Below are 11,394 nucleotides of genomic sequence, written 5' to 3' on the forward strand. Positions count from 1 at the left end.
TATAATTAGCATTTCTTTTGAAGTTTTAGTCTTTGTTTAGTGAAATGGATCCCAACAATAATCAATTTAACACCCAAAATTCTTCTGATTATCCATTTAGCTATCAAAATCCCAACAATTATCAACACCCAAATCAATTTCCCAACCAACATCTTCAAAACCCAAATCAATTTTCCAACCAAAATCCTCAAAATCCATATCAATTTCCGAATCAACATTCTCAAAACATGCCTAATTTTGGTTTTGCATCAAATTTCACTCACCCATTCTCTTTTCCAAACAACTTTAATCCATATTAGAGATCTATGATGGGATATCCATCTCAAACACCACCATTTAATGGTTGTATGCCAATGATGAATGAAAATTTTCAGAGTGTTGGTGAATATCCTGAATATTCAACACAAATAAATCGTAGTGGAATGACAAGAGCTAATGAAGTCATTCCAATTCCAGAGGATACAACTCCTAAGAGCAAGAGAAATCCGCAACCAGGATGGAACACCGAACAAAATCTGGTACTAATTAGTGGGTGGATAAAATTTGGAACATGCAGTGTTGTCGGGAGAAACCAGACAAGTGAAGCATATTGGGGTAAAATTGCTGAGTATTGCAATTTGAACAAAGTAATAAATAAGAGGAGTGTTATTTGAACAACCAATTTGGTGACAACTTATTTGACAACCATACTTTACAAAGAAAAAAGTGGTATTGGCACAGAAACCATAGCAATAGAGAGATAAAGTAAAAAATAATGTGAGTATGAGAGAGAAAGTTGTTGCAAAAGTTGTCACTAAATGGATGTTCAAATATCATTTCTCAATAAATAAATGGATTGGTGCTTATGAAAGCGCTAAGTGTTTGCAAGGAAGCGGTTGGTCGGAAGATGATGTTTTGGTAAAAGCGTAGGAATTATTTGCATGTAGAAAGAATGTTCAATTTACTTTAAATCGATTAGACTTCCTCAAAGTGAACCCGATAAGTTATTTGCAAAACATCAGGAGGCATGTCGGAAGGACATTGAACGTGCTTTTGGAGTGCTTCAAGCTCGATTTAAAATCATCCGTGAACCAGCTCGCTTGTGGGACATAGCCGATTTGGGTATCATCATGAGGTCATGCATCATATTACATAATATGATTGTTGAGGATGAACGAGATACATATGCTCAACGTTGGACCGATTTTGAGCAATCTGAGGGAAGTGAATCCAGTACACCGCAACCATACTCGACCGAGGTGTTACCCACTTTTGCAAATCATGTGCGTGCTAGATCCGAGTTGCGTGATCCAAATGTTCATCACGAATTGCAAGCAGATCTAGTGAAGCACATATGGACAAAGTTTGGAATGTATAGTGATTGAAGATGATTTGTTTCGTACTAAATAAATTACTTGTGTGTTGTATGCTTAGTTTGTTGTCTTCCATTTTAAGTTATTTGTGTGTTGCGTGTTTAGTTTGTTGTCTTTCATTTTAAGTTATTTGTGTGTCGCATTTTAAGTTAAGAAAATAAAAATAAATTATTTTACAAAATTTTGTTTTTCCAAAAAAAACTAAAAAATTAATAGTTAATTGTATTATTTTAATTTAATTATAATCGATAATTTAAGGTAATTATAAAAACAAAAATATAAAATTAAATAAGAATAAGAAATAAAATGTGGTGAGGTAGGGTGTTGAATGAAAGAACCATTAGAGAGGTAAAAACTGAATGGGTGTTGAATTATGAGAGAGAAAATGATGTGGAGTGTTGAGAATTGAAAAGTGAGTGTTGAAGGGTATTGAATTTTTTTTGTCATTGTACATGGTCTAAGAGTAATAATGATAGTTATAGTATTTCTTTTAGTTTTCAACGTGGGTTTTAACATATATTACAAAGGGTAATTTAGGAACAAGTCTACTTTGTAAATCTTAGAACATTAAATGATTTTCTTAATAAGTGTTTTTTCTTACATTGTGGGACGGAGGTATTGCTGGAAATGAGTCGAATCGGATCGAACCTGTCTAAGTTCAACTAGAAAATAGAGTTTTCGCGGGCGTGGGTGGGGCGGGAGACCCGTTCCCATTAAGGGCGAGGTTGGGTGTTCATTTTTTACGCTCGATATTGTTTGGGATGGGGCAGGGCGGGCGATGAAAGCGGGGATGCTTAAATTCGCCTCCGATCTGCCCTGTTGCCATGTCTACTTACGCTCGGCTATTTGACGGGAATGAGTAAAAAAAAAGGGAGAAGAGCAATAATTTATTTTTAATCCTTGATTATCAACAACTCAAAATCGTTGGACCAATTGGCGAATTGTTTACAAGTCCTAAAATCTAAGAGTGGTGCTGAAAATCAATCAATCCATAAGAAAAAATTTGTATTTTGTTTATATTAATGCTACGTTGGATTTGGTCATTATTTGATGAATATTTTCTTTCTTTCTTTTTCTTCCTCTCTCTTCTGTACAGGCAGTACAACATGGAAACAAAATTGTAGACTTTTTGTTATAGCTGTACTCTACTTTACTTTTTTTCCCCTTTAACTGTCTACAGATTTAGACATGCAATTAATTAATTAATTGCATTTAGTTAAATATTAAAATGTGATTTGTCCAAAATATTGAAGATTGTAACTTGGAGCATGTTCATATTGGTCGAAAGTTGAAGGAAATCATCTATATAGGTTGGAAGCGGCCTCAAGAAGGTTGGATCAAGCTTAATAGTGATGGTGCTTGCAAGGATATAGGGGTTATTGCTGGATGTGGCGGCCTTTTTCGTGATTCAGACGGTAAATGGATCAAAGGCTACACTAAGAAGATTGGAGCTTGTGATGCCTTACATGCTGAGATGTGGGGACTATATTTGGGTTTGGATATGACTTGGAGGGAATATTACTCTCATCTTATAGTGGAAAGTGATTCAAAGATTTTGATCGACATGATTTCTGATAATTTCAAGTTCAATGGGAATATTCCTGTTTTAGTTTACCGTATCCGGAAGCTGCTGAAGATGAGTTGGAATGTTCAACTCACCCATACTTAGCGTGAAGGAAATAGGAGTGCTGATTGGCTCGCTAATTTAATCATTTCTACAGATCATTTTAATTTTCTTGTGCTGGAGTCTCCTCCTTTTGAGATCAAAAGAATCATTTTTGATGATTTATCTGGGACTTGCATGCCTAGAAATGTTCGATTAACTTTTTAATTTTGTTTTCTTTTGGGCTTTGTCCTCTCTTGTTCCAAAAAATAATAATATTAAAATGTGATTTGAGTAGACAATAGACTGTCTCATATGAGAATGTTGCTGTATCTATGCTAGATTGCTAGTACCTTTATTATTATTTATTATAATTATTTATAGAATTGGTTAATTTTAATTAATTTTATAGATATTTTTTTTAAGACATAAAAACTGAATATATTAACAACGGTAGTGAACCACCTACATTCAAAATGTAGTAAAGTGTCATCCCCGAAAACAAGCATTCATATAATGATCATACAATGAGGAGACAAAAATAAAGGTCAATTGATACCCAAACATCATATATTTTTTAAATCAATCATTTTTAAAATATGACTATTGTGTCAAAAAGAAAATGTACATGAGTTATTACTTTTGTTGACAAAAATACGTATCGTCACTATGTACATGAGTTGTTTTTCACCTGTATGTATGTGTGTGTCTATATATATATATATATATATATATATATATATATATATATATTTGCTACAATAGATTCACTCATTTTCATGAAGATCTATTTTTGCAACCAACATCTTTTCATTTGGACACAAAGACCCTTGTTTTTGTTTTTTGGAAAAACTAAAACTAAGGGGCGCAAATGTATGTCATTTTGATATAAATGTTAGTTTTTATTTTTATTTTTACGAGAAGCTTCAAGCCCGTGTCTTTCTTACTTCATTGTTTTTTGACTGGAATTACTTTCTTCTCTCACCACTTTTCCTGATAGAGGTACATGCAATGAACCATACTAACATCAAAGTAAAAAAACTTTATAATAACCTCTCATAAAGTTTCAAACCAATAATGGACACAGAAGACATTGCATCATGATTGTTTTTGAGTTTCTCTACCTTTTTCTAAGTTCTAAACTTTAAGAATTTTTTTCTCTGACTCATGTGTTTACTCTGATTCATTGCATCTGAAAACTAATATAAATTGAGATATCAAGCCATATCATGAATTGGCAAGGAACAATTATTATATCTTCTTCCAATTTCAGATTAGCAGAAGGACATTGTTGTTGATAGGAAGAGGAAGAAGGCTGTCCCTTTTAACCCAATTTTTTCTTCTCTTTTTTCGTTTTTATCACAAAAATTAATTGAGAGAGAGAGAAAAGGGATGTCAACATAATTAATAACTATTCAAAATGACCAAAAACCCCATGAATTTAAATATCTCTTAGTATAATGAAATTGGTCTTTCAGTCCAAATGAAAAGGTGCTAATTGCTAAAATAGACCTTCATAAAATGAAATGGGTCTATAGCATCATGAGAAAACTCTAAGAAAGCAAATCAAGTTATTAACCTATAAGCTATTTAAAATTTCATGGACTCAGATAAAAAATTGGGCATAGCAGTACCTACACGTAAAGAGTTAACGTCAACATTCATCGACTATTTTAACTAACCAAATGTTTAATTTGAAGCTATTTTAAAATTTTAATACATTAAAAGACTAATATAGTTACTCATTATCTATTCAAGGAGTAAAATGACTATACTTAGGGTCACATGATAAGGAGGCCAGAGCAACATCATACAAAATTTTATAAGGACTAATCAAAGAAATTTTTTAGAGGGACTAAAATAAAAAATTGAATATTTTAGTTTTTAATTCAAAGGATAAAATCAATGCTCTTAATTTGTTTTTTTTACCTATTATAGTACTTTAAGGGGTCACCCATATCTTCTAAATTCTTTTGATTCTCTGATGCCTCAAATTGTGTACAAGCGTTAAAATATAAGAGTGGTGCTGAAGATTAATCAATCTTTAGATAAAATAAAATTGTATTTTGTTTTCCCTAATGCTACATAGGTTAACATGGGTCGGGTCATTCATTCCTTCAGAATAAAACAACACACTCAAGAACGGTCATTGTACTAGTGCATAATCCTCTCCTCATTTCATTCCTTCAGAAATGTACTATTTTTAAGAACAACACACTCAAAAACGGTCATTGTGCATATAACAACAAACAACCCTCTTCCTTCCTTTACTTCATTCACAGAAACAACCACTCATCAAAACTTTATCTTTTTCTTTCAAACAACACACCCAAACAACACACTCATAATGTCTAATAATAATCAGATTCCAGTTCAAAATCCAAATCAAGAACAAAATGAAAATGAAAATCAAGATCAAGTTCAAAAACCAGATCCTGAACAAACTAGGCATAGAAATGCCATGTATTGGGAGAAAATGAAGGAGATAAGAAACTTAACTTTCTGGTTGCATGTTGTTGCCGGAACACTTGTAACGGTTGAAATTCAAGCTGTCGCACAAAAGATAGTAGAGGGTCTTGCTCCGGCCCCTGTTGTTGCAAAAACTGTGGAGAATGTTGCGAGTGTTCATCTCACAGATTTCATTGATCCCTTCTTCATGGTATTTGAGGTACTATATGCTTGGTTTATGTTCTCTGCGGCTTTGTCTCCACCGGATAGCAGTAACTTCGAAGTAATTTTGATTATGTTGTTGAATGGTGCTTTTTCTTACAACTACATATTCCCAATTGATGATGACCGTGCTCATAAAGTCCTCATCGTTTGGATTGTTTTTGCTGCTCTTCTATTCCTATTTAGTGGAGAAGTCACGTTTAATCAATTATCGGATGTTGGTGGGGCAATAAAGCGTATCATTCTTTGGAAGCATATATGGACAGCCATTGATTTGGGATGGGGTTACATTTGTCTATTCTTCTTATATATAAACTATAAGTTTTGGGTATGCTTCGGTGGTGGGGATTAAGAACATAGGATCGTAAAATTATTTGATGTCAAGACTGATTCATAGTTTCCAGCTTTAGGACTGTTATTGAGTTTAGCAAGGTTTCATTTTGTTCTTTTAATTTTAATATTTTGATGGAATTTTGTTTTTTAATTTTGTTTTGTAGTACCTTTATTGCACTTGTAATAATTATTTTGGACCTGGTATGAAAATAACCCTTTCTATATAATTACTGTTTTTTGCCCAACCATTTCAATATAATTATTGATTAGTTAGGTTGAATAATTGGATAAATAACTTCGAGTTTAGTTTATTGAAAAAATTACAAACTTTTTAATGTCATATGGAACCCTAGACTACGAGGCACGGGCACGACACAATCATTCACATGTCAACAATAATAATATTTTGAGAAAATGACATAATTCAATGTAATAACGTGTGTCGATGTTGGACTCCGACGTGTGTTCGACACTACAACACGCTTAATTCTCCATGCTTCATTGAACTTGGACCTCTTACATGTAACTCCTTCGGTGTCCCAAGCCAACCACTAGGCTACCTCTTTGGGGACTTGGTATTTTCAGTTACCAATGTATCAGAATATCTTGTATCATATGGAGTGTCTAAACTGAACTTTAAGCAGATTTTTTTTGTTCATGATTTTTTGTTTCGGAAAAATTTATGAGGAGAATCAAATCAATCACTTTGTTGAACAGCAATGAGGCAGTTCAAATATGTCTAAATCATTCAATTTCTCAACCACCTTACAAACCAATACAACTTTTCAATTTAGACTAATTTTTGGAGGGCTGTAGTGAGTGCAGCATGCCTTAATGTGGATGTTAATGCAGCTAATGCAAGGAAGATAGCATCAGAGTAGACAAAGGCAGTGATTGAGATTGAAGGGAAGTTTTGGGTGGGGCATATGCTAGAGTAACGGCTGTGCATGAGAGAGGAGAAGTTTGTAAGCAGTATGATGTTGAAGGGAGAGAGTATTTAGATTTGAGTGCTGGAACTGCTGTCAATGCTGTAGGACATGGAGATGAATATTGGTTGAAAGCTGTTGCAGAACAAGTTGGTACTCTTACTCAAACCAGCAATATTTTCTACTCAATACCTCAGGTAAGGCTGGCAATTGGCATCAATCATTTTTCTATTTGTATCTGAGTTATTAATTTGCCAGTGTAGGTTGACTTATTTGAATTTAGCTACTAACGTAAGTACTTGTGAGAGGTTATAAATACAGTTTGTGTCATGTCTATAATTTTTTTTCCAGCTTATTTCCATAAGCTCTTAAATATAGCTTATGAAAACAGCTTATAGTTTATCAGAAAACAATTTGAATGTATTTTATTATTTGATATTGAAATAACTTATTCTATAAGCGTTTAATTAAGCTGTTTAACTAAACAGTTCAAATTTCTTAGAAGTCATGGAAAATTTTAGAGATAAAAAAGTACTGTTATTTTCTTGATTTCTAGGAAATATGTAAGCAATGCAACAAGTATACCTTTCTTAGCCTGTAGGCTAAGATCAAGTGTTGCACATGGTCTGATCAGCTTGATATTTGACATGTGGGCCATCGATCAACATGATATTAAATTAATCTGTTGAGGGAGACGGTTCATCGCAGTTGCTTAAAATACTCTCACATGCCGTCTTTGCGCTGCACCACTGCATTGGCTTGGTGCACCTCACCTAAAACAAACAATTTGTTTGATTAGTTGTTTACTATGAATAATTAATGCTCCATACTTCTGCATAGTATTGGATTTCTTTAATATGTGCTTGATATGAATTGCACAACATATCCTTGTAAATGCTTTGAAGAGAATTCATTTTTCAACGTCAGGTGTTTGGATCAGTAGAGGTTGGGATGGTGATTAGATTATTTATTGTTTCTTTAATCTGGTATCTCAACTATTATTTTGGTTTTGATGCATGTAGAACTTGCAAAGCGTATAGTGACTTGTTCTTTTGCAGATCGTGCATTTTTTGTAAATTTCAAAACTGAAGCAAACGAAGCAGCTAATAAATTTGCAAGAAAGTATCAGAGACACAACCACTAATTAATGAGAAAGATGCAGCAACAGAGTTCATAGCTTTTAGTAACTCCTTCCATGGGAGAACCTTGGGTGTACTTGCTTTGACAAGTAAACAGCAGTACAGAATACCTTTTAAATCTGTTATGCCTGGAGTAAACTTTATAGAGTATATAGAAATTCAAAGGCTGCTATATAATTGATTAAGCAGGGAAAGATTGATGCAGTTAATTGGAACCTATCCAAGGAGAAGGTAGACTTAGATTTCGGTTTTAAATATTCATGGTGTGAGTGAAATTTTTCAAACATAAATTTTGAATTTGCTTAGGAATGAAGTAAAATTGGCTTTCACTTTTAAATATTCTTTTAGTTTCTGTATTATGCATGGGAAAAGATTGTCCAATAACTCAACACCGTGTTTAGTTGAAATGTTTTGTTTCTTGATCTTTGCACCTTTTAATCCGTTTTACTATTATCGATTGGATTAAAAGATTATTAGAATGAAACTATGCAACACTAACACTTCATATTGAAGGCATGTTTGACCAACACGACACCGACATATGTAGTTACATTTTATTGCTTCCACTTTTTCAAATTATTATTAGTGTCTACGTGTTGGTGTTAGTACAATATTTGGTCTGTTTGTTTCAGTGCTTCATAAACATGAAATTGTCTAGTATCATGATTAATGACATCCTTCTACTTACTAAATCTGCAGAAATTCTTTAATTGGTGACAGTACATCAATCATATATTGATTTAGATATATATGCTTCACCCCTGTAGAGGTGCGCCGAAATTCTGGCCTTCTAGTTTTAACTGCCAGAAAGGGAAATATCGACATGCTTGTTCCACCGTTGATCATAACGGAGAAGGACCTTGAGCAAGCTGCTGAAATTCTGTGCCATAATTTACCAGTTGGTAATAATATTCTAGCAAAGGTTGTATCTTGTTTCTTGAATAATAATGCATGGCAGATCATAGTGTATTTATTCACTTTGTTCGGCTACAATAGTGTTAGACTAACATGCTACCTAAGGGGGTGAACTCGTTTGTCTTTAATTCGCGTATCTTCTTATTTTTCGGTTTAAACATAATCATTTGATTATTATTTTTTACATAAAGATCAAATGGGAAGTTGAGTCTAATATTTTTGCTTAAGACGGTTGTAGTCGTTATAAGTGAGTGTTTTATTTATGAATACTTTGTTAAAAATTAAACAACAGCTAACATAATCACAAAAATTACATATCTAATCCGGAAAGATGATTTGTGGCTAGATATATAAGCAACTAAACTAAGAAACCGCATGTTGAAATAAAAGATTAACTATCTTTTCACTAGCTAAGGATTTCACATGCTACATGTCCGTCATCAGCTCTTGCAGCCAAATAGTTTGCACTTAATGGATCTCTTAATCAAATTATTAAGGGAACCCTTATAAAACTCAACCACCTTATCGTAACAATTGCTTTGCTATGCCATGAGTCACGATAAGAAACCAAATGGAAATTCCTTTCAAATAGCCAATTATTTAAGGTAACACAATTATTTCATGAGTAATCATTTAGACAAGGTAACACCCAGGCAAATAAACAGACACCTTATGCTCCACATTCATATTCACCAAGTTAAATTTTATAGAATGTCAAAAAACTTGAATGATAAAATGCAGAAAATAAAAACGATGAGGAGAATTGAAGAGATGAAGAAATAATGAAAATTGGACAAAACATATAAACGATGAAAAGGGTTGAAAAGATGATGAAATAGTGAAAATTGGAGAAAGCATATAAACGACCGTGCTTATTGAACCAGTGTGTAGGAGAATCCCTAAAATCCATGAATCAAGATGAAGGATTGTGAATGAAGATGAAGGGAAAGATTTTTGGTGTGCACTGTTAAAAGTAACCGTTTTTACTTTAGTGTCTAAAGAAATCTAACAGACTTAGGCACATTCACACAATTGATATTTTTTTAAAGATAAAATAAATGGTTTAATGATGTGATTAATTTAATTATCATTTAAATTTTTTTCATTGTGTGTTTACGCTGAAACTATGTAAAGGTAATTTTATTACTTTTTCAGCCAAGGCATATCGCTAGAAAAGTTATTCCTTAAATTTCTCGATTTGGTTTAAAAATACAGTTCTTGGTGTTTACAATCATATGATACTTTATTTGTGTTGCGCACTGGAAACATAAAGTTTGTTCGTGACAAATTTTTTGAAATAATTTTTTTTAGCGTGTTATTTATTTGTTGAGTATATATGTGATCCATCAAATTTCCGGTCAAATTTGCTTATTTCAGTTTCAAAGCAAATTTTGTTAGTGTTGAATTCTATTTGGAATTCAGCATCATTGTTAATCGCTTAAATCGGTTTAAGCGAGGTTCATCAATCTCAGTGGATAAGGTCCACGTGGCAGCCTTCCAATGGCCAACTGATGATTTCTTGGCCATTCGCATGAAGCGGCTTTGGCTCGCTTAAGCGAATGTGCTCGAATTTGGCCCATTTAAATAGTTTTCTCTTCTCTTTTCTAGGTATTTTTTAGTGTTTTATTGCAATTTTTTGGTTTTAGAGAGAGAGAGAGAGAGAGAGAGAGAGAGAGAGAGAAATAGGGCATTTCTAGAGTGAGAAACACAAAGCAAGAGTGTCAAGAGTATATTCTTCCCAAGCATGAAATCTAATCTTCATCTTATATGCTACCAAAACTTAGTGGGGCTTATTACATCTTTTTTTTCAACTTTGCATAACTAACCTCTTTTAATCTATATAATTTTTTTTACATTTGAAAGTCACAAATATCTACTTATAATTTTAATCTATATAATTTTTTTTATTATAAAATATCATTTGCAATTTGCTCGCAATTTTTTTTATTAAATATCGTTGATAATCTACACGCATTAATGCAATAAAAGAGCGGAAAAACGAGCACGTGATTGCCCGTCTTTCTAATAGTACCTATAATTTAAATTAAAGTTTTATAAAATCATTACTCGTAATTTTTACGCGTTATCGCATCATGCCCGTTTGAACGCTACTTTTAAATAACATTGATATGTATAAATATTGTATAATATATGCGAGACTCAAGGTTCAAACCCTGGACATCTCACTTAGTCACCTTAAAATGGTGAATTTCTAACCAATAAGGTCCTTAATTCAACATTTATTTTCTGTTATTTGCATTTTTTCCCTACATTCAATTAATATGTTTTATTTTTCCAAACACACAATTTAATGAGACTTTTTTACTTGTTACAATTTGGTGTACTTGCCAATTTCGTCCATCATTCGCATACATTGATTTTTCCTTTTAATAAAAAATACTTTAATTGGGCTTCTGTGTGACTGTCATTGATTTATTTGTGTTGTGCATTCTTTT

At 32.8% G+C, this 11,394-nt stretch overlaps 1 non-coding gene and 1 pseudogene across 1 annotated transcript; both read left to right on the plus strand.

Annotated features, from left to right (window-relative positions):
* Positions 1-10,493, plus strand: part of LOC120577393 (acetylornithine aminotransferase, mitochondrial-like) — a 47,432-nt pseudogene extending 36,939 nt beyond the window's left edge.
* LOC112417643 (U2 spliceosomal RNA) lies at positions 7,466-7,657 on the plus strand. The gene has a single exon (XR_003008241.1). It is a non-coding gene; the product is annotated as a U2 spliceosomal RNA (small nuclear RNA).
* Positions 10,494-11,394: the final 901 nt, after the last annotated feature.

This window comes from Medicago truncatula, chromosome 8 (assembly GCF_003473485.1).
Source record: "Medicago truncatula cultivar Jemalong A17 chromosome 8, MtrunA17r5.0-ANR, whole genome shotgun sequence".
In the NCBI taxonomy this organism is placed as follows: Eukaryota; Viridiplantae; Streptophyta; class Magnoliopsida; order Fabales; family Fabaceae; genus Medicago; species Medicago truncatula.